Source organism: Megalopta genalis, chromosome 2 (assembly GCF_051020955.1).
Source record: "Megalopta genalis isolate 19385.01 chromosome 2, iyMegGena1_principal, whole genome shotgun sequence".
In the NCBI taxonomy this organism is placed as follows: Eukaryota; Metazoa; Arthropoda; class Insecta; order Hymenoptera; family Halictidae; genus Megalopta; species Megalopta genalis.
This window is the reverse complement of record NC_135014.1, coordinates 28,668,836-28,693,221: the sequence shown is the minus strand read 5'-3', so window position 1 is coordinate 28,693,221 and position 24,386 is coordinate 28,668,836. Positions and strand designations below refer to the sequence as shown.

General features: G+C 47.3%; 1 long non-coding RNA gene across 1 annotated transcript in view; it reads left to right on the top strand.

Moving 5' to 3' along the window:
• The window catches only part of LOC117229983 (uncharacterized), a 47,860-nt gene that overhangs the window by 15,487 nt on the left and 7,987 nt on the right, over positions 1-24,386 (top strand). The window contains exon 2 of the long non-coding RNA XR_004492680.2: positions 9,535-9,806. This is a non-coding gene — a long non-coding RNA (uncharacterized LOC117229983). The remainder of the gene's footprint in view (positions 1-9,534; positions 9,807-24,386) is intronic.

Here is a 24,386-nt window from a genome sequence, read left to right as displayed (position 1 = left end):
CGATCCCCGGTCCATTATCGTCGATAACCGGTGCACCCATAGCCTGACGAACGCGCCGCGTCGGTTCTTTTCAGGCGAACACGCCGGGGCCCCGATTACGCTTCTTCTCGATGGCCGACGGACATCCGCGGTCCGTCGCAGAGTTTTCGTTGCCGGGACACACGTTGCTACGTGATTCGGTATTCGCTCTTCTCTCCTCTTCTCTTCTCCCTTCTCACCCTTCCGTTCCTTTTGCCTCCTCAATAATAACAACTTTCCGCGCCGAATGCCCGCGAATTACAACCCGCTGTCCTCGTTTTTCTCGCTTCTGTTCGACGCGCGCCGCCGCGTCGAAATTTCAACCCCTTCGCAATCGAGCGGCGACTTCGCGGCGCCATTAAAAAATTCTTGCGTCGCGTATAATAACAATATTCGCGTTGTCGACGTTCTTTCTGTTTCGAAAGACTGGTTACATTGTTATTTTACTAAATAACTGTTTCACCGAGTTATACGGAACGAGAATAAGGTCGGAAGGGCTGGTCGGGAAAGCTGTTTCGGATTTTTCGAGTGCAAATGGCCGCGAGCGCGAATTATTGACGTTTATAAAAATCTTATTCGGACGGTCGAAGTTGACTGAACTTCTACGAAGTTCTACGTTTCCTCGATAGAGAGGAAAAATGATGTCCTGAATCGGCGGGGATCCCGACAGGACTTTCACCAATTTATACGAGACGAGAATAAGGTCGAAAGGGTTAGTCGGAAAAGCTGTTTCGGATTTTTCGAGTGCAAATGGCCGCGAGCGCGAATTATTAACATTTATAAAAATCTCATTCGGACGCCCGAAATTGACCGAACTTCTACGAAGTTCTACGTCGACCGGAGTTCTCCGTTTCCTCGATAGAGAGGAAAAATTATGTCCTGAATCAGCGGGGATCCCGACAGGACTTTCACCAATTTATACGAAACGAGAATAAGATCGAAAGGGTTAGTCGGAAAAGCTGTTTCGGATTTTTCGAGTGCAAATGGCCGCGAGCGCGAATTATTAACATTTACAAAAATCTTATTCGGACGCCCGAAATTGACCGAACTTCTACGAAGTTCTACGTCGACCGGAGTTCTCCGTTTCCTCGATAGAGAGGAAAAATGATGTCCTGAATCAGCGAGAATCCCGACAGGACTTTCACCAACTTATACGAAACGAGAATAAGGTCGGAAGAGCTGGTCGGAAAAGCTGTTTCGGATTTTTCGACTGCAAATGGGCGCGAGCGCGAATTATTGACATTTATAAAAATCTCATTCGGACGGCCGAAATTGACCGAACTTCTACGAAGTTCTACGTCGACCGGAGTTCTCCGTTTCCTCGATAGAGAGGAAAAATGATGTCCTGAATCGGCGGGAGTCCCGACGAAAATCCCGACGGGACTTCGAGCATCCGTCGACGAGCGCGTTTCGCCTCGTCGTGGATGGAAACCCATCGAGAAATTCGAGGAGATCGTTCGCTAGATAGAGAAATGTGTCGCGAGGCTCCGACGTGGAGAGCCCCGGCTGTGCCGGAGACGAGGCAGGAATAAAAAAAAACGAGAAGAACGGTTGCATCGATAAATGGAAGCTCGCATTGGATGCTCGCTTTCGCGTGTGTCGGCGGCTGGAATTATTCCGGCTATTAGGGTCGAATCGATGTGCTCTTCGGGGTCTCGGTATCTATCGGCGGCTTAGAAATGGCAGAACCGATCGGCGAGACGATTCACGGCGTTCAGCCGTGTTGTAATATCGTGGGACATTAGGGCTCTCCCATTGGCCCGATCGGGACCGGACGTCCGGCCATCCGCGATCGACAGCGAGAATCGAGACATTCGCTGCCGAAATGGGTTCCCGATTCAAGCCTTGTCGTGCTCGCCAGGCGACCGGAATATCGTGGTGCCTTCTGATCATTTCTTTCGAATATTCTTTCGCTTCGCTGAGACGTTCTGCCGTCGCTGTTGGTCGCGATTATTCTTAATTCTTCATATTATTGTTATTAATGATATTACTATTATTATTTTTATTAGTGTTATTAATGATATTACTATTATTATTTTTATTATTGTTATTATTGTTATGTGAAGGTTATGTCAAGGTGATTAGTCCTTCTATTGTTATTATTGTTGCTGATATGTTACTCATATTACTATTATCTTTATTATCTAATTCATATATTAGTACTGACGGTTTCATTCTATCTCCGTTCATTGTTACCTTGTTATTTTCATTTTTCTGTCTTTCTTTAAAGAAGTGCTAATCAATGTAACTGTTACAAAAAACGTAGTGATTAAAGCAAGTAAATGGTTAAAAATATTGTAGGCAAGGGAGAGTATCGTGATCAAAGCTTCCGAATTCCAGCGATTTAAGCCAATATTCTGTATTAATTATTTATTTGTCTATTTTTTTATTTACTTGTCTATTTATTTATCTATTTAGTTGTCTATTTATCTATTTAGTTGTTTATTTAGTTGTCTTTTGATTTATTCATTTGTCTATTTAGCTGTCTATTTATTTATTCATTTGTCTATTTATTTGTCTATTTACTTGTTTATTTATTTATTCATTCATCACTCTATTTATTTATTTTAACAGAGAACATAATTTTAAATTAGGTAAAAAATGCATTTAATATAAGAATGAGGGTGACGTAAAAATTAATTATAAAATATACAAAAATTTAAAGATCAGCTCTCTTAAATTTAATTAGCTGCGCATTGATTAGCTCTACATTGGATTTTCTCCACGTGGCTGTGGTAAGCTTAACGAAGGCGATTTAAACTTGATCAGCGATCCGTCGAAGAAACGAACGTTTTCGTGCGACGAGCACACGAGATTGAGCATGATCTATTTCGCAGTTTTGCCTCAGCTATCAGCGAGCATCGCGGGACTGCATCTAACCTAGTGGGCAACTCTGAGGCATCGACGCGAGTTCGACGCGAGTTCGACGCGAGTGACTCGCGGTTCCGTCCATAAGGATAAATCGGTGCCTCGGCGAGTTTCGCGGATTCGTTCTCGACGCGTTTGATAAATCGAGGTTCGCCGTCACGTCTCGACGGGAACACTCGCGTGGCGCCAATACGAGCTTCGCGAGCTTAATTATAGTCACTCGATTAGAATGCACCGGCGCGGCGTGGCGCGGCGCGGCGGGAGAGCCGGCGCTGCTCCGCGGCTCTCTCGGAGCACCGAGCAGCGAGAGCCACCGAGGTACAAGTGCAACGGTGCACCTTTCCTTTTGCGTTCGTTCGTTCGTTCGTTCCGTTCGTTCGCTCGCGCACCTCTCGCCTCGGCCGGCCTCGCGCGTTCGCCGCGACGAACGGCGACGAATCTCGCCACGACGAGCGTCTCTCCCGGAATCTCTCCCGTTCCGTTCGCAACGCCGAACACCCGGCATGGCATCGCGAATCGAATTCGCGCCCGACGATTTATGTAGATCCGCCTCCACCGAAAGGGTTAGCAACGTCCCGTTATTGCGCCGCGAACGCGGCAGAACCGCGAGAACAATCGCGGATCGGTCGGCGCGTCGACGAGCGTTTAGCGGCCGTGTTTAAATCCTCTGTGCGTGTGTGTGTGGGTGTGTGTGTGCACGGCACGCGGGCACGCGTCCGTATTTGTTTCTATAATAAGGGGAACACGGGCACCCGCGGTCTAATTACGGGGAAGTACACGCGATTAAGTGTTACAAGCTCGCTCGCGGGACTACTTAGCCTAATTGCATAATTCCCGGAAGCGGTTCGCCGAGAGACAAAACCGGCGGTCGTGCCCGATCTATCGATCGATCGATGGTACTCGCAACTAGCAATTACTCGAATGAGTCTCCGGATCGATCATCGTACAAGATGTCCCGAAAATGTCTCGCGATCCGGAAATTAGGATTCCTCGGCTCATTTGGAGCAACTTTTTCCTTTGCGAAAATGCGATCCGCGGCTTCGTTCGCGAGTTATTAGCGAAAAACACCGGCCAATACGAGACGAGCGCGGCCGACGCGCGACGCCCAGTTCCGCTGATTGGCTCGGCTGCCTCGCGCCAGCTGATCACGCGGCAGCCGGGCTCGCCTCTCATTGGTCCCCGTTTTTCGTCGATAACTCGTAAACGAAGCCTCGGATCGCATTTTCGCTGAGGAAAAAGTTGCTTGAAATTATCTCAGGAACGCTTCTCCGCCCATTTCCGAATGGCAAAACGTTTTCGGGACACTCTGTACACAGAAATACGTGGAATTGGTCGTCGAATAGTTTCCGGGTACATCGACGATCGCTCGCCGGATAGAAATCGCGGGGACTCGCCACCTGGGAAGCGACGGATCGATTAATATCGATCGTTTTAGCGAGAGATAGGTGCAGCCGTGGGCGCGAGGGGGGAGGCCCCTCGGGTTCCAGGGAGCCCGGTGCCCGGTTCCGGGCAACGTAACGTAACCGAACGTAACGATGCTTGTTGTTCGGACGATCCTGTTCTATCCGCTCACTCGGCCGATTCCGCTCGATTCTTTCTGACATTTGGAGCCCTCCCTCCGTTCTACACACCTTCGCACGCAGGTATGCAGAGAGCACCGGCTCTCCTCCTACACCTTCGCCGGCTGCATGCCCTCCCCTTTCGTGTCGTACGTTTAAGTGATCGAACCTTAACGGTCTACCGGCGCGGCGCGGCGCGGCGCCGCGGCTTTACCTAGATTCTAAGCGTGTACACGTACGGCCACGCTCGCGGCTCCGAGAATCGTAGTTGGAGAGAGGACGAGAGAGAGAGAGAGAGAGAGAGAAAGAGAGGTAGAAAGAGAGATAGAAAGAGCAGGAGAGGAAGAGCGAGGGAGAAAGATAGGGAGAGCGGGAGAGAAAGAGAGAGGAAGAGAGGAAGAGCGGGAGAGAGAGAGAGAGAGCGGGAGAGAAAGATAGAGCGGGAGAGACAGAGAGAGAGAAAGGGAGAGCGGGAGAGAAAGACAGAGCGGGAGAGAAAGATAGAGCGGGAGAGAGAGAGAGAAAGAGAGAGAGAGAGAGAGAGAGAAAGACCGTGAGACAGAGCGCGAGTGAAAAAGAGTGAAAGAGAGGGAGACAGGACCGGCGAGAAAGACGAGAGAGGGGAGAGAGAGGATACTACCGGCAGGGGTCAACTCACCGGGACCCAAAGCCGCGTTCTTCCCGTCGGCAGGATGTGCGCGCACCGCGGTTGATATCCTTTGACCTCGCCGTACACGGGAATACGGGAATCTGAATTTCGAGGCAATTCGAATGGCGCGCGCGCGAGCGAGCGAGCGACTCGCAAATTCTTCGGTCTATCCCTCCGTCGAGCCAATGGTTAAATTGCTCTTCCCATCGGGGGGAAAAACGTGCACCACCCTTAACCCCTTGCACCTAAATGAGTCGACGATTCGTACGCAAGCTATTTTGAGCTTTAAAAATTCGATAAACATGAAAACCCGATATGAAATTGTTACAGTTCTTCAAATATGCTCCAACTCGGTCCGTAACAACGACCCATCTCGCGTGTTCTCTCTCTCTCTCTCTCTCTCTCTCTCTCTCGCGAGTTGAGCAGTGTTTGAAACGGTTTTTTCGAGACACGTCGTCTCCGCTCGAAGAGTTTCTCTTCGGTGTTTGAGTAGCAAAGAAGAGAACCTCGATAACTTCTTCGCTCGCGCCGGTGACTTCGACGGAAAGTTCACTTCGTTCTCCATTTTCCGCGATGTTTTTTGTTTGAATTTTCTGCTCCATCGACAAGCCTCGACGAGCAGAATTTTCCGTTCCATCGCCGAGCAGAATTTTCTTTTCCATCGACAAGCTTTGACGAGCAGAATTTTCTGTGCCATCGCCTAGTAGAATTTTCTGTTCCATCGACAAGCTTTGACGAGCAGAACTTTCTGTTCCATCGCCTAGTAGAATTGTCTGTGCCATCGTCAAGCTTCGACGAGCAGAATTTTCTGTTCCATCGACAACTATCGACGAACAGGGTTTTCCGTTCCATCGGCGATAATCACGAAGCAGAATCTTCTGTATCATCGACGAGCCAGCGAAGTCCGCGACGCGTCACGATTTAGAATTGTTCTCGGGATTCCGGTTTTCATGCGCGGATAGAGCGACAGCGACGGGAACGGCGACGGCCAGCCGGCGCACTGTCACGGCGATTACTGTAAGAGGTCAAGTATAGCGGATGCTCGGCGATTTTTCGCGGCGGGGACGCGCGGATGCGTGTACGCGGGGCATCCAGGTGATATCCTTTGACCTTACCGGTACCGAACAGGCTCCGAGAGGCCTCTAATGCGGGCCCGAGTTTGGGCCCCGGCGGAGACGAGCGAACGCGCGCGGGCTCGACTTAATGGCCGAGCCTCGCGAACGTTGCACGTGACGAACAGTTATTCCCTACCCTCTTCTCTCCCCGCAGCGGCCGATTTCAAACAGAAAAGTCCTCGATCTGACCGGTCCCGTCCCTTCCCGTCCCCGTCCCTTCTCGCCGCGTCTCGGAAAAATATTTTGTAATCGGAGACTCAAGGCTCCGCGGTTCTCACGTTTTATAAAATATCTCGGAGCGTTTCGCAAGCGGCGACTTGCCTCACCGGGGGTCAAGTGACACCGCGCTGATATCGTGGTGATTCACCAGCCTGCTTTCCACGCGCTTTTAACCCTCTTTCGCGTTCGTCTCGTTCCGCCGAGGATCGACTCGCGGACGCGTCAACGTTCCGATCCGAAGGTTGTTGCATCGTTGCATCGAAGTGGCGAGCTTCGAAGAAGATCTCGCACGGTTCGCTAAGAAATTCGAGCGCCGACGGGGTCGTGAGGACCGATCCTCGGTGCCAGGGTCGCGCGCTGCGAGCTAATCTCTCTCTCTCTCTCGACGAAGGATGAGGTTCTCTTTTCGTTCGGGTCCCGTGCGAAGTGGCTGCTGCTCGAGGAATGGATGCAGCGATGCAGGGGGATACGATGCAGCGAGGTACGGCACGGTACGGCACGGTACGTTCACCAATGACCGAGTGGCACGGATCTTCCTCCATCCTTTCCTCGCTTCTCTCATCTCCGCGCCGTGCAAACACGGTCTTCTCTGTACACAGTGCGCGCCACGGGGGGAACGTACGTGTGCGGGGGACGCGGGACGTGTGTGCGCTCGCGAGCGCGCGCGCCCGCGCTCGGCCATGTGTACTTAGATCCGCGGCGAACCTATCTCTCCCTTCGAATGCGCAACGCGCTTGAATATTTCCAGCGGCTCTCTTTGCCGGTATTAATAGTCCTTGCTTCTTCGAGGATGATATCAGGCGAGCCTTGGCTTTGCCGGCGAACCGCCGCCGGCACCCGCGAGCCCCCCGTCACTCGTCGACGTTTTTATTTCCGCGACGCGGAGTAGCTCGATTCCGCGACCGACGGTCTTTTGAACGTCGTCGGAACGCGGAGACGCGGAGACGATTCGGGAGGGGCGGGAGAGGCGGATCAAAGTGTAGAGAGAAAGAGAGAGAACTTCTCTAAAATTGGATCAGAAGATTCGAATTTTTTGCGGATTATAGGAGGATTATTTTTAGATTTTTAGATCGAGATTCGTTGGAACGGCGAAACGGAATACTGGAAATCGAGATAAGTGATGACGAGGTCTCGAAATTTCTCGAAGGTTTTGGTCCACATTCTTCTGCACTTTATTACGCGACAATTAAAAAAAGATGTTTAATTGTTTGTAGATCGTAGCAAGCGATTTCGACGAAAATGTTCAGCGTGCGTTTTTCTGGTACATGTTCATATCGCTTATAATGCGCTAACTTGGTCGCAAGATTTTGTCTCGACCTTGAAAAGGGTCCGCTGAAGACCGCCGGGGCCCGCAGTCGACGATCGCGCGCGGTTCACGGTGCAAAGACGGACACGGATTTCGAAATCCTGCGGCGACGAGAACGCGAATCCCATGCCGTGAGTCAGAGAGGCAATCAAGGTGAATTAATATCGTTCGCTAATACGGAACAGCGAATTAACATGATTGACTGTTAACCGAATGATTCATGGTTCTCGGTAGAGAGAGGAAGAGAGAGAGAGAGAGAGGAGAGCCGCGCTCGCGCTCGCGCGTTGCTCGGATCGGATCGGCCGGTATTCTCGATTTCACGAGCGCGGCGAGGCGGCGAGGGCGCTTACACGCCAGGTGAAATTTACGTTCGCGAAACAATCGGTCGGCGACGGCGGTGCGGCGGGGCGACGGCGGTACGGCGGTAGTGCGGCGGGGCGACGGCGGTGCGACGGCGGTGCGGCGGGGAGACGGTGGTGCGACGATAGTGCGGCGAGGCGACGGTGGTGCGGCGGTGGTGCGGCGACGGCGGTTCTCTTCGTTACGAAAAATGCATCGGGCCGTGTTATCGCGACACGGCTCGTCCGTTGCGAGCCACCTTCACGACGAATGGGAAGCCAACGCGTAATTAGAAAGTACAAGGAGCCTCCGATCACGGAGAATGCGGCGTAACGCAATGCGAGTGGAATTCCGTTTGATTTCCGTGGTTCTGGCTCCCCGCAAACTGCAAACCGCGAACGCTAAACTGCGAACTGCAAAGTGCAGGCCCGAGCGGCCACGGCGCCCTTCCCACCGGACGATTATTTATCGCATTCCTCGTACGGTGATAGTATCCGATTAGCGATTCTGCTTCCCTCCCTCCCCTCCACAGCCCCTTTCCGGACAACTTTCCCGATACAATAATCGTTTCGTTGCTCCGCCGCGGTGTTTTCTTCGCGGGCTTCGTCTTCTTCTTCTTCTTCGAAATTCTCGTTCCGCCGAGTCCGTCGGTCCGAACGTTTCTCGAGGCTCGACCGTTTCGAGCCACGATTGTTCGAAAAATTTCTGTTTATTTATACATATACATATATATATAATGTCTCTCTAACTGACGCTCGGATTGTCCAGAAAAATGGACAATTGGGGAAGAGGAGATGCGATTATTCGAGCTTTGTGGTTTATTTTTATAGCTATAAATTGTCTACAATTATAAAAACGAGTCGCAAGGCTCGAATAATCGTATCTTCTCTTCCGAAATTATCTATTTTTCTGCACAAACTGAGCGTCAGTTAGGGAAACATTACTGTATCCCTGGCAAAATAGTATTCGATCACCGTTTAAAACGCGATATAACTTGTTTCAAGCTGGTCTAATCGACTTGAATCTTTCTCTAGTTTATGGTACAGGGACTAGCATACTTTTTTCTTTAACTCTCTTCATTAACGCTTGCGTTTTAATAACGTGAACCAGTTTCGATAAAATATTCAGTATGCATATAATTCGCCTAGGTCTGCGAAACGCAGCATTTAAACACTAATCTAAATTAATCAAATTTTCGGTCCATGTTCAAACAGAAAAGTTAAAGGACGAGCGTTCTTTATGTAACGATCAATAAATAATAATTCTGTTGTCATTTTATGTAATAGTCATTGTACCATCCGAGCCGCGCAGCTCATTTTTATAATTACCGATGGTCAACAATTATAATCATCGTTGTCACAGTATATTCTCTTCCAAAATTCTCCATTGTTGTCTCTCAAAGCTCAATGAGAATTAGGAAGAATTATAATATATTAACAGCGAGCGTAATTTCTGTTGCAGTCTCTCGGATCGCGATCGTCGTCGAATCGAGAAGTCGATTAGTCGGACTTCTCTCGTCTGGTTTCTGGGGGATCTGATTACATAAACAAACGGAACCTCCTTAATATTACGTAAAGGCTTCGGCTTCGCGGTGTGGGATCGTTGCGAGGGAACTCGTCGGCGTCCGACGGAGAGGAACACGGTGACGCCAACGAACGTCGAAGGCGAAGGCGAAGGCGAAGGCGAACGCGAAGACGAAGAAGACGAAGACGACGATGATGTGGCAGCCGAAGGTGAGGCTTTCCGCTATAATAGGATTAATTCGTAGGAGCCCGATGAATGCGCCGCGCGCCGGTGTCTCTTTCTTCTCGTTTTCAAGGTGGGCGACACCGCTGCCGCTGCTGCTGCTGCTGCTGCCGCCGCGCTGCACTCTCCGCTGCGACAAGCTGCAACACAAGCTGCAACACGGACGCAGCCTCGCAATTCCGCTTGATCGGCTGCAATTTTATATGCCTCCGACACACGCCGCGCGGCTCTCCGGCCAAGTCCTCCGCAATTTCACTCCGCGAAGCGGTTCCTCAAGCGCAATTCCTTGCACATTTTCTTTTCCTCTCGTCTTTCTCTCTCTCTCTCTCTCTCTCTCTCTCTCTCTCTCTCTCTCTCTCTCTCTCTCTTGCTCGCTCTGAGGAGAGCGAGGCGCTCTTCCCTTCTCTACGAGTCTTGGTTTTTATCTGTCTCCCGATACGTTATTGATGGAACCCGGCAAAATCACTTGACAACCGATCGAACGGGAATTCTGGCTGTCGGCTAACAGGACTCGATCGTTAGCAAGTTGCTCGCCGAATCGCCGGATCGATTATCACGTCAAGCGCCGGATATCAATCGCAAAAATTCCCACAATATCGAAGACGTTTAATTAATGAAAGCGAAATTGGACGGCTGAAGTTCGTCGTATGGTATATTTTAACTCTGCGCAGTGTAGCTCTTGCACTTTTTGAAAGATAGTTAAAATTTAAGTATGATTTTCAATCTTCGATTTTTAAGTTTTAATTTTTAATTCCTGATTTTCAAATTTTTATGTCTTAATTTTTAATTCCCAATTTCTAATCGTTAATTTCTAATTCCTAATTTTTAATTTCTAACTGTTAATCTTTAATTTCTAATTTTTAATTCTTCATCTGTCATTTCTAATTCCTAATTTCTAATTTTTAATCTTTAATATTTAATTTTAATGTATAATAAACTAAGCCACCTCGTACCAGCCGAGCCAATGAGCGGAACTGTGCTCCGCGCGCTCATTGGCTGACTCGCTTCGTTCGCGAGTTATTAACGAAGAACGGTGACCAATGAGAAGCGAGCTCAGCCAGCGCGAGGCGGAGTTAAGCTCCCAGTTCCGCTGATTGGCTCGGCCGTCCGAGTGCGCCCGCCGAGCTCGCTTCTCGTTGGTCACTGTTTTTCGCTAATAACTCGCAAGCAAAACCGCGGATTGCATTTTTGTGGAGGAAAAAAAAAACTCACTTGAAATGACCTCAGGAACTCCCTACTTCCGAATTGCCAGACATTTTTGGGACACCCTGTAAAAGAAACAAGAATGACGATAAATAGGTAAGAAATAAAAAAGCCACTGATATAAATAGAATAAAATAAAAGTACAGAAAGGAAATTATGCGAGAGGAAAGCAAGAAAATATGTAAGAAAAATATAAGAAAATAAATATAAAGAAAATATGCAAGAAGAAAGAGAGAGAAAAGAGAAAAAAGGGCGACAAGATGGATAAAGAGGGAGAATATAAGGGAAATACAATAATGTCTCCCTAACTGACGCTCAGATTGTCCCCAAAAAATGGACAATTTGGGAAGAAGAGGTACAATTAAATAATAATTATTATTATTACAAAAACGAGCCGCAGGGCTCGAATAATCGTATCTCCTCTCCCCAAATTGTCAAGGTTATTCAATTTTTCTGGACAATCCGAGCGTCAATTAGAGAGACATTATTCTATGCAGATTGATGCGCTGCAACAATCATAACCGGCACACCGACGATTGAATTCGTAACAGTCTTGACGAAAATGACGGAAGCACGCGTGACGGTTCGCTGGTATTGGTAAACGTTTTAGAGAAACAATTGTCGCGAACGGGGGTGTAGATTGGCGGCCTCGGTGATCCCAAGGATCTCGTTGCGGAATCGCGGGCACCGCGTTAAATCGGCTGCGGCCGTAAAGAGAACGCATCTGACCGTCGCTCGAGCGGATCGCAATCGCCGCGGCATGGGAGATAAAAAATCGGCGCGGCGGTGTGCGATCGGGCGCGCGTGTTGCTGCGTGATTACGCTTCGCAGGATTTCCGAGAGAAACAGAGAGAGAGAAAGAGAGAGAGAGAGAGAGAGAGAGAGAGAGAGAGAGAGAGAGAGACAGATTCGATCGTCTCGGCCGATCCATTCAGGGACAATCGATAGGTTTTCTCGAATGCGCTTAGGCGCGTCGCGCATTGGCGTCGTCGAATCAATTCGCCGGGGCGCTCGTTGCTCGGCCGCTCGTTGTCGCGGTCGCCGATGCGTAAAGCCACGTCCTTCGACGTTAATAACGACGATAATGGTTGTGTATCGATTACAAAAATGCCCGTGGAAACTGTGCGCGCCATGGCGCATTTGTCGCGCGGCATTGTCTCCGCGGCCGCAGTTCTAAGCGGATTCTCCTTCCATCGCGGCGCGGCGGCCGCCGCTCGTCTTTTTGCCGTCATTTTGCGCGTCTCGTCTCCTTGGACGTTTCTCCGTGCGGCGGGCCGCGCGCGGCCGTTCGGGATCCTGGAAGATGATTCATCGTCGTCGAAGTCGTAAAAGTGACGGGACGGGGGATCGAAAAGGGGTCACGGGGACTCGAGGAGTCGCGGGAATCGTCGAATTCAAGAAAATACGTCGAGAGAAACCGCCGCGCCGCGCCGTCGCGGTCAAAAGTAGCGAGACAAGGTGGCCAGGATCCTCCGAGACAAGGACCAACGCGTCGAGAAAACACCGTGGGACTCGCGCGAATCGCGAGAACTTGAGCGCGCAGTGACTCAGCTTTCCACGCACGCACGCACGCGTCGTGTTCTTTTTCCTGGAAAGTTGTTGACCAAAAGAACAGAGGAGATACAATTATTCGAGTCTTATTTTTATAGTTGCAAAGTGGAACTTAAGCACGGAACTGAGTAATGGCGCGCCATGCTGGTCTTCATTTTACACGGATTTAGAAAGACTCGCTAAGCGCCGCAGAAAGCCGCAAAGACTCGCTAAGCACCGCAAAAAGTCGCAAAGACTTGCTAAGCGCCGCAAAGAGCCACAGAGTGCCTCAAAGACTCGCTAAGCGCTGCAAAGAGCCGCAAAGAGCCTCAAAGTCTCGCTAAACGCCGCAAAAAGCCGCAAAGACTCGCTAAGCACCGCAAAAAGCCACAAAGACTTGCTAAGTGTCGCAGAGAGCTGCAAAGAGCCGCAAAGTTCCTCAAAGACTCGCTAAGCGCCGCAAAGACTCGCTAAGCACCGCAAAAAGCGGCAAAGACTTGCTAAGCGCCGCAAAGACTCGCTAAGCGCCGCAAAAAGCCGTAAAGACTCGCTAAGCGCCGCAAAAAGTCACAAAGACTTGCTAAGCGCCGCAAAGAGCCACAAAGACTTGCTAAGCGCCACAAAGAGCCGCAAAGAGCCGCAAAGGCTCGCTAATCGCCGCAAAAAGTTGCGAAGACTCGCTAAGCGCCGCAAACAGCCGCAAACAGCTGCAAAGACCGGCTAAGCACCGCAAAAAGTCACAAAGAGTCGCTAATCGCCACAAAGAGCCGCAAAGAGCTGGAATCAGCCGCAGAAAGCTGCAAAGAGCCGCAAAAATCCCCAAAGACTCGCGAAGAACCGCAAAGAGCCCCAAACAGCCGGTACTCCGGAAGTTTTCCGAAGAGAAAAAACGTTCCCTCCGTTTCCTCCGAGCGAACAAACTGCTCGCAAAGAACCTAAGGAAAAAGCACGAACGTGGAAAAGCTTTCTCCGGTCGACGCGTGTGTTCTCCGGAACGGCGTGGTCGTTGCGTTTCCGGTCACGAGCGGCGGTCGCGTGGGATAGAGACAAAGCGGCGAAGAAAATGGGGAAAATAAAGGAAACAAATGGAACAAGGGTCAGTCGTCGATGGAGACACGACAAAGGGACGGACGGGCGGAACGAGGGGAGAACGGGGGAGGACGGGGCCGGGGCCGAATAATAAAAAGAAGGGATACGTTGGTGGTGCCGCTAGGGCATTAAGAAAACGATGCGCGCGGCGGGACAGGAAGACGAACGGCAAAAAGGACGCGCTAAACGAGCGGATACAAAGGAGCGACGGGTACAAATTGTTCCTGCGGAAGAAAAGTGCTGATGCCGCGCGAAATTTCTCGCCGGACCCCCCATCTCCTCTCACTCTCTCTCTCTCTCTCTCTCTCTCTCTCTCTCTCTCTCTCTCTCTCTCTCTCTCTCTCTCTCTCTCTCTCTCTCCGTCTTGACAGCTCGAGTTGTCAATTTATTGGCTCATTTGCTCTGTCAAAGTTCGCCTTCGTTGAGAAACCGCAGTAATACCTGCAATTACCCTATTCGTTTCTTACAAAACCGATTGATAAAACTGATTCTTCTGTTATCGAAATCTATGAACGGAAATAAGCGAAGAGAGAAAGATTGCCTCGTTTTGTCGGAGAAATTGTGTCAAGATTATTCTAACGATCGCCGACGAACGCAAAAGCGATGCGAGATAACGCTTCGAGATAAGGCGCCGATCTTTCAGATTTCCGGATCACATTTCAATTTCAAATTCGTTCGTAATCACCGCGTAATCACGTAAGAACCGTGAATGGCTAAATTATCGTCTCGCTTCTCCCGGCGAATTAGGCGATTATTCGGCCGGCACAGGCAACGCCGCGATATACATAATTCCAAGGATCTATCCTGTTCGAAATTCACGGGCCAGATACGGACGATCGTGACTCGGGCACCGGGGCGTACCGTCGCCGATCGGGAACGGAGAGACAGCCAGCCGTTTCTAATAATATAATAATCGACGATGCGTGCGCGCCAGCCGACGGCTATTTTGCTTTTTTGCGAGCGTTCCTTTTCTTTTTTCGAGATCCGACCACGGTCCGAGTTTAAACGTCGCCGCGCCAGAACCAGGAGCAACGCGCCCGAAACCCTAATAGCCTTCTCGCCGGAGGACTGCCCAAGGCCCTCGTCGAATCCCGGACGTCCTAGGTCAAGGTTCGAATGAATCGATCGCGCGTAAAACTCTTTCGTCGTCGATCAACGTTTCTCGAATCGATTGACCCTTCTCGCGGGAGTTCATCGACTCCTCGATGCTGAATATCGAAGTGTTGGGGCAGCGCCGAAGAAATTAATATCGAATCCTGGCACCATATGCTCCTCTGCGCCGGGGATGGCCAACTTCTCTGCACACCGGGTGTCCTATTTGAAGCGGCGCGCTCGAATATCTTCTAACGTATTGCGTTCGTTTCAAAAATCGCGTCGAACGAAACTTGCCCTGGTTACTTGCAAAGCGATCTTATTTTTCCATTAAAAATAGCACCAAGGCCACTCTGAGACCTCGGAAGCACGTCCATCCAACGAGAATTCGAGACTTATTCATTATAACAATAATATATTTGCGACTTGTAAATTACAGAGTGTCTCCTCCGAAAATATTTTTAGGAATGAACCGTAGTTCGAGAGATAATCGGGTGCTTTGCTTCAAATGGAACACTCTGTATACAGTGTGTCCGAAAATTATGTCACTTCCAGGAAATTAGAGGTTCCTGAGGGCATTTCGAGTAACTTTTTCCTTTGCGAAAATTTTCTTCGAGGCGTCGTTTACGAGTTATCAACGGAAAACAGTGACCAATGAGGGACGAGCTCGGCGGCTGGCGCGAAGCGACCGAGCCAACGAGCGCGCGAAGCCCAGTTCCGCTGATTGGCTCGGCGCCTCGCGCCTCCCATTGGTCAGCCTTTTTTCGTTGATAACTCGCAAACGAAGCCGCGAATTGCATTTGCGCAAAGGAAAAAGTTGCTCGAAATAACTTCAGGAACGTCTCGCTTCCCGGAAATACCATAATTTTGAGAAAAATGTGCCACCATGCTAGTCTTGACTCGTGTCTAGCGTACTAATAAATAGCTGTGAAAGTGGCATCGTTAAATCGACGCGACATATTATGTATTTATTAATTAATTGAAATTAGAAAAACCTGACGCGTTGGAAACGATCGAATAAAATTCTCGCGCGCTGTTATAAAAATGGAGAAATAAGGAAATTTCTCTCTCGCATGACGAGCCATTCGCTAGTCGCTATTCGCGATCGAGGGCCAAGCTGAAATTGGAATTTGAACGAGATTCGCGGAGCAGATGGGAGCGGGTCCGGCGGGAACGGAGGTTTTAACGGTGCCGGATGATTCGAGCTTGAAATTCCGACGTGACCTCGCGAGCCGACGATCGCGTACGCGGCACAATCGAAGGATGTCGCGTTGAGGTTCCATGACAAATGGTTAAATCGTTCCCGTAACCGCACAATACGAAATCCTCTCGCGTTTCCGCGTGTCTGGTCGCCTCTCTCGCGTTAAGCTACGGTTCACGTGACTGGGTTAGGACAAGGATGACGTGGTCACGGGTTCGCCGGGAGTGGAGGAAGGGTCACTATTCGCCGGGTCGAACGGCGGAGTCGGTTCTCCACCTTCCACCGTCGCTATTGGCGGTGCGCGACTTCCAGGGCCAGCGGTGCTTTCTTCGCGAAGAGGCTCGTTCCCTCCGCGGGAACGGGGCGAGGGGGGCGGGGGAAGCGACGGGGAAGTAAAAGAAGAAGAAGGAGAAGTAAAAGAAGAAGAAGCAACAGAAGAAGAAGAGGAAGAAAAAGAAGAAGATGAAGTCGAGGGAAGCGAAGATCGCGAACAACTTTCAGGCTGCGAGCCGAACTTCTCTTCCTGCAGTCTCGTACGAGACTGATTACACAAAATTCTAATTCAAATTCTCTGAAAATTTTCGGAAAAATTGTATAATCCGACAAGACGATCGAATGTGTTCCTAACTAAATTCCTTTTTCGTTTATATCATTCGATTGGCTATTGAGAGAATATTATCTCGGCAAAGTTTCAAGTAGCTACCCCGACTGCGAGGGTAGTTATTGTAATTCAATTGTAATTTTTTGTTCCGCATGGCGAAAAATTACCAACAAATTTGTGAATATTTTTTCGCTCGAGACTCATCGCTCTGAATATTCGCGGAATTCTTATCTGCGAAATCGATTCTTCTAAAAATGCAAATGCAGAAATAAAATAAAAATGCAGAAACTTATTATCGAAGTTGTAATGCGACCATGTCTGTATTTTTATGGCAATAGTGTTGCATTTTAGTGGATTTAAAAATCAATTGAGTAACGTTACTCAAGGTTCCGGCGCTGCAAAGTTGCAAAATTGCAGTAAATTCTCCCAAATTGTCCTTCAGCTTGTAAAAACAAAGATGGACAATTTCGGAAGAGGAGGCGCGATTATTCGAGCCTCGCGGCTCATTTTTGTAGCTTAAAAAACACGTCAACAATTACAAAAACGAGGCGCAAGGCTCGAATTTCGTCTTCGAGTTCGATTCTCCCCTTCCAAAATTCTTCATTTTTGTTCGCAAGCCGAAGGAAAATTCGAGAGAATTTACGGCAGTCCGAAAACGATAGATTTCGAGTCGGCAAATTCGAATCGGCTGCGACGACGTTACGGGAGCGAGCGCTAACCCCCGGTTGTTTTAATTGCAAATTTCTCTGCCGGCCCGTCGCAAATTGTTCAACGGAACCAGCCGAACGTTACCATTAGCGCTCAATGATCCGGCGTGACTTCCAGGTAAACGGTCACGCGTCCTGTACGGCGGATTGCCGGTTCGCTAGATCACGAGAGGTCAAGAGAGTTTAACGCGTCGTCGGATCACCCGCGAAATTTTCTGCGGCCGACTAGCAACGAGCGGAAAAAACTCGCTCGACCGAATGCAATTTAACGACGATTCTACGGCGGTGCAATATTTTTCGGAAATTCTTTCCGTGATACTCGATCGTCGTCCGAGAAGTTCCGTTCGCCGTTCTACGCACGCGATCGACGCTGGTTATATAAAACGAACGTGCGTCTTTTTTTGTTCACGTTTTACCCTCGTTCCTAGAAAAACGAATTAATTCTGGATATTTATTGTAAAACCTGATATTTCCACGGTCCCATGATCCGGGCACTTTTGAAGTGACATTTTGAATTACGTGCTATTATTATTTCCACGCCTGCAATCACTTTTTAAATGATAATTTGAAATATTATTTTACATAACATAATACTTTATTTATATATTGTATATAATATTATTATATATAATATATAAATATACATATAAAAAAATAATATACAAAATAATAATATATAAAATATATACATATTAAAAACAATTATGATTGATATAATATTATTATATATTAATATAAAATGTATATGTTATATATAATAATATATAATATATAATTATATTACGTATATAATAGTATTATATAATAATAGTACCATTATATATTAATATAAAATATATATATATATATATATTATATATAATAATACATAATATATAATTATATTATGTATATAATAATATTATTATTATACAATATATATTATATTATATATATATATTTATATGTATCTTTTTATTTATCATTTTAGATTTACGTGAAATTTTTCTTGAATATTACATAGCGATTTAATTATACCATTCTATGAGTCTAGGTTATGCTAATATCCCGGAATCGATATTCCTGCAAGCTAAAAGACCGCTCTAGTCACGTTGAACGATCATCCGATAATAAAAGAAACTTTCTCGCAGCACAACACCTTCTTCAAAACGATCGGTCTCGCGTTGCTCATTTTCGAATCGTCGAGAATCAACGAGAAAAACTCTATTTTACGAAACGCTACAATGAATTCCACATTAGCGAAGCTTACGGTTACAATAGAAACGGCAAAAACGGTCAAAGCGAATTCTGTCTTGTCATTCTCATAAAGCAACGCGCGTTGCTCGCTTTTTCGAGCTCGGTCGGTGGCTCGGTGTTGAAGATCGTATCTTAACGAAGAGAAAGTTTTGCTGAAATCAAATTGATGCAAAGGTTTCGAGCCTTTTCGTTGCATGCTATGTACTTCGAGGATCATTTCCGTTCGTCGTGTACGAAATGCGTACACGGAGAGCGTACATTTTCGAACGACAGCGTCGAAGATAACAGTTCTGCAATTTCTTTTCTTTTTTATTTTCATTTCGAACGGGCTTCGAACGGGCTTCGAAAAGCGGAGAGGAGATCCGCGGGGAAGCGAACGAAATCGCAGCGTTGCCCAAAGTTCGATTAGATTTCCCTAATGGTTAATAAAATAGCGAAGATTCTACGCGACAAGCCGTGGACCGCTCGCTCGAGGGGCCCGAGAAGAGCAGGCCCAAGAGTGATTCAGTCACCGCGGGACTTGTGCTCTATTGCTATCGCGGAAACGCGGAGAGGTGACGCGACGGGAAAGGCACGCGAGGAATTTTGCGGCTGTTCGAAGCCAATCGAACGCTTCCAGCCAAGGGAAACGTCCAAGGAAACAGCCGCGCGCATTATAATTCGCGATGAGAGAGGTAGCTGAAAAAATCATCGGGAAACTCGCGAGTTTTCAGGAGCATACTGGGTGACGCGGCTGAAAGCGACTCGTCGCGAGGAAAATCCCTCGCTCGATCGTGAATCCGCGGTCGAAGTCGCAGAAAAGAGGTTCGCGATTGCATTTATTTATTTATTTATATATTGAATATACAGGGTGAGTCGCCACGAATTAGTCCCCGCGATTTTTCAGCCCCTTTCGATGGTCTGACGAATATTTATTTACTTATTTATTTATTTATATATTGAATATACAGGGTGAGTCGCCACGAATTAATCCCTACGATTTTTCAGCCCCTTTCGATGGTCTGACGAATATTTATTTACTTATTTATTTATTTATATATTGAATATACAGGGTGTGTCACCACGAATTAATCCCCACGATTTTTCAACCCCTTTCGATGGTCTGACGAATATTTATTTACTTATTTATTTATTTATATATTGAATATACAGGGTGAGTCGCCACGAATTAATCCCAACGATTTTTCATCCCCTCTCGACCGTCCTACAAAAAACTGTTCGAAGTTAATTAGTATTTAACCTTGACAAGAGATCGCAATTGTTTAAACCTAAAAAAGCAAATTGATTCTCGATAAACAAAGCACAGAGTCACCGTCATATTTTCAAATGAAACCAGATTATTTTAATTGTATAGCATCGTAAGGCGACGTCGAGACGAATTCTATTCGAAAAAGGGTGCAGTTAAAAATTTCAGAAGAACGGGTCGCTGGTAATTGTCCGACGTTGCCGAATATTCCCCAAAAGATATCGTCGCATCGTTTCCGATACCGGTCGCGGTCGAATTAATTATTTCTTAATCGAGCCGCGCGCGCGTGAATTCGCGCTCGATAATTGCGCGCCGTGTAAAAGCGATGTTAAAGGGATAAGGATTCCACGAGCGTGCAGCAGGTGATAAGTAGGTTGCTACCCCGTAAATTTATGTGAACCACGTGGTCCGTGTTCTTCCACGTTATTAATCGCATGTACGCGGACCGGCCTCGCCGCGCCGCGCGCTCGATGATCGATCTTTAGAGATCGATCCACGTCCCCCCGTCCCCCCGACCCGTCGTGTTCCGCCAGACGATTCGAAATCGGGTTCTCGTTCCCGTTCCCATTTCGCCCCGGCCGATGTTCCCGCGGTTATCGAGCGTTATCGATCTCTTCTGCCCAATTACATCGACACAGTCGCGGCTGCACGGTCAGCGTGCCGTGCGCGCACGGACCGCGCTTCCGATTAGGATCGTTCCCCCCTTATCGGCTCCTTTTTAGCCCTCCCGAAGACAGCGAAAAGGTTTAACGCGATCCAACCACCGTGGTCCGCGCCGTGCAATTAACGTCGTTACGCCTGACCCGCCCTGTTGTAATTCTACCCCGTTCGATCCTGTTGCACCGGATTTTATTGCGCACGGTTGGAGACGATTCGGGTACACGGCGCGCGGCGGCTGCCGCTCGAAAACCCCCGGAGCATTTTTAGTGGGGCAGTTACGCGTGTTACGGTGACCGATAATGCTACGCCTTTCGTCTGTTCCCCGGGCACGATTCGCTTTGCATCGATGTCTCGAATAAGACGCGTTGAAAATTCTTTCGTTGGGAAATATACGAAATCGAAGGTGGATGAGTCGGAATAGAGATTGCTTTATAGTAATAATAATAATAATAATAATAATAATAATAATAATAATAATGATAAATTGTTTGTGTACACGCGACCCTTTGCAACGTAGGCGACATAGAAGCGTTCATGCCAGTATGATTTTAAAAGAGTTAGGAGAATATATAGAAGAAACTAGAATAATAATAATATAAAATAATACTAAATAATATAATAATAATATAATAATAATAAATAAGCATAAATATATTGTATATATATAATTATATAATTTTATTAATTATATTCTTATACGTTTATATATTATTTTACTAATATATATGACTAATATACATATATTACTATATATTACTAATATATTACTATATACTACTAATATATATAACTAATATATATGACTAATATCTATTACTATATATAATATTATTATATATTACTAATATATATTATTACATATTACTAATATACATTACTAAATATTACTAATATAGATAATATAATGTATCTATAATAAATATAATATAATAAATATATATAATATAAATATAACCAATATTATAATAATAAATACAGAACAAAAGTGATAGCAACAGTGGAAACCGGAACAGATATAAAGAAATATGAAAGAATAGAAGAAACAGATAAAAGAAAAAAAGAGAGAATAACAGAGAATGCCAGGGAACAATAGCTTCGATCCGACAGGCACACGATTCACCGACGAGACAAGATTCACAGAACACGAAGGAAAAATTGACGATGATGATGAAAACACGGTTGCTCGCGTTGGTAGAAAATCGTGTCCGGATATATCGGTATATCGATTACAAAACGAAGGGCGTTCGGTTCGGTTCCGGTATCCCGGGTCACCCGGTGCATAGACACGGCTAAACTTTCAGCGGGCCGTTAGCTCGTTCAGACCGTGTGTGTTCGCCGATCAATGGTGCCACCGAGTGCGGCAAGCACACGAATCGCAGGAGCGGGACACGGAAAAATCACGGTGATTATGCCGAGGATTACGTCGGTCGTTGACTCGAAGTCTTCCGGTAAATACGCCGGTGCTCGGAACGCACCGTTCGCGACCAATAAAATAATTCGTCCGGCTGTTCCGCGTGCGCTCGGACAACATCTTGATTGCCCGCCGCGGCAGTAAAACGCGGAACGGCCGGTGAAAAAAAAAATCACGAACCGCGGGGCAAGGTTCGCGGAAATCGCGTAGCAGCCGGAACCAGCCGTTTCGAGAAGCTCCGTCGCGTTTTTTTTCCACGGTTTTCGTCGCCGCGTCCGCGGACTCTTGTCAGGCTTAACAATGTCTCTCTAAGTGTCTCCCTAAATGTCTCTCTAATTGACGCCCGGATTGACCACAAATTATTCGAGCCTCGCGGTTTGTTTTTATAGTTATAAATTGGCCACAATTATAAAAACGATAATCGTATCTCCTCTTTCCAAATTGTCCATTTTAGGGGACAATCCGAGCGTCAGTAAGGGAGACATTACTGTAAGGCTTCTCGAAAGGTAGCAATTACATTTCGCGAGCTTCCGTCGAAGGCGGGATATAATCGAGTCGTCGTTCTCTCCGGTCTCGCATCAAAGGAAAAAACGAATTTAACGTGAAAACGGATTTACGGAGGATCGCGGAATTTAAGGATTCGCGTTCCGTCGGGCCGGCCCCCCCGTGATCTAGATTAATACGATTTCACCGCGGATTAAAGCGAGCAGCGCGCGCTTCAATTGTTTCGCGTCCGAGCTGCTCTCTAAGCCGTACATTATTAGTATTAATCAAACTCGCTGGAACTGGCGAGCGCTCGGAACTCTCCCGTAATCTCTTGAAGCCGAATTATCCTCGCAATTGTGGAATTAAGGCAACTCCGACGGTCTAGCCAATTCGTTTGCTCGCAACAAGTTTGCTGCGGAGCAACGGCAGCAGTCTAACGAAAGTCTACGACTACGTTCGACGACGACGGAGATACTATTCGTTGTTTAATTAATCGTTTCTGCAAGCTCGACTAATAAGAAACTTATTTTGTCATTTGCTGTCAACAATTGCTGTGGACAATTGACTTCGACAATTTTTAAATAATAAATGCGAGACCAGTCATTTTGATCGGTGATAATTCTGATATAATAGAAATATGTTAATTAATTATTAGACAATAAAAATTGTCAGCACCAATCGCGACAAGAGATAGAGTCAAATAATATCTAATAATAACAATAATAATAATATCTACTATCCTAGTAGGTATTCAATATTTTATATATATTTATTATATTAATAATTCCAATGCTTCTCTTGCTTTGTATAATAGCCATTCATTGTTATCATAAACGCGTAAAATCCGCTGTCTAACGATAACGAACGGCCTGCGGATTTTAGCGCAAAATGAAAATTTTCCAAGATGATCGCAAGAAACGGAGATGAAGTAAAAATAAACCGTTTCTCCGAATAATTTCGATAAGCTAAAAATAGCTTATCATAAAAATAGCTAAATATAAGCTAAAAATAGCTGCAGCAACGTTACCAAATTCTTCGTACGTCTTCACTATTTCATAGCTATTCACTGTTACGCTTTTAGCTACTCGCACTTTCACAGCCACTCATATGTTGCCATAAACGCGTAAAATCCGTGGTCTAAAGACTCGATGCGGTGCAACCGGAACGCATACGTTGCAAGGGTCGAGAGAAGCGTCGCAGGGCCAAATTTGCAACACGGTCGAACTTACCGAGGAGGAAAAATAACCGCGAGACCAGTGAAAGTCCGAGACGGTGGATTCCGGCCAATTAAATTCGTTCGTGATCGCGGCCAATCATCGTATCAGTCTTCTGCTTCCGCGACGTTGTAGGCTAATCTGCCCGAAATGAGTGGCATTAGGCCTGGACGCGCGATTTAGGCGGTAATCGTCGGACAGATGCGGATCGGGATCGCGAGCACGCGGCTCGCCCGGTTCCGCCGTTACGTCGCCGCGCGGCTCGTCTCCTTGTTCCACTTTGCACGAAAAAGAAAACAGCGAAATACTTTCACCCGGAGATGGGGGACCGCCTCGAGCTTCCTGGATGTCGCGTGTCTCGCGGTTTTCAGAACGTTATCATCAACGAGAGCCTCGTTACCTGCGCGAGCCCGTCCGTCGCTGCGACATATCCCGCAGAGACGCGGTGAAATCGAGAGTGAACCGGGCCTGACCGTTGCGCCGAGGGCGCCCCGCGATGCTCCCGAGGGCGACCCTGGGCTAAACGTGTCCGAGACATCCGCGCTTGCTTCGGATAGGCGTTGGTTCCGCTCCAAAATTGACTCCGGAACTGTTGGGACACCCTGTAGACAGGGCCCGGACTCTCAGCAATCACGGTGCTGCAAAAAGATCATAATTCAGAATTTTCTACGATTTTTACGGTAATCGGCGATCTTATGTTATCAATAGATTGCTGATTTTGTGCATTTGTTGTTAAAATTGCTAGATAATATTTCACCGGTCAGCTGTGGCGCCTTCTTTTCAGAGCGACGACGAGTATTCTCGTCGGACACAGCTAACCGGTTAAAAGATGTCAGAGAAACTCTGAAAATTTAACATTGTTCACGTATTATCTTTTTGTTCGTCATATTT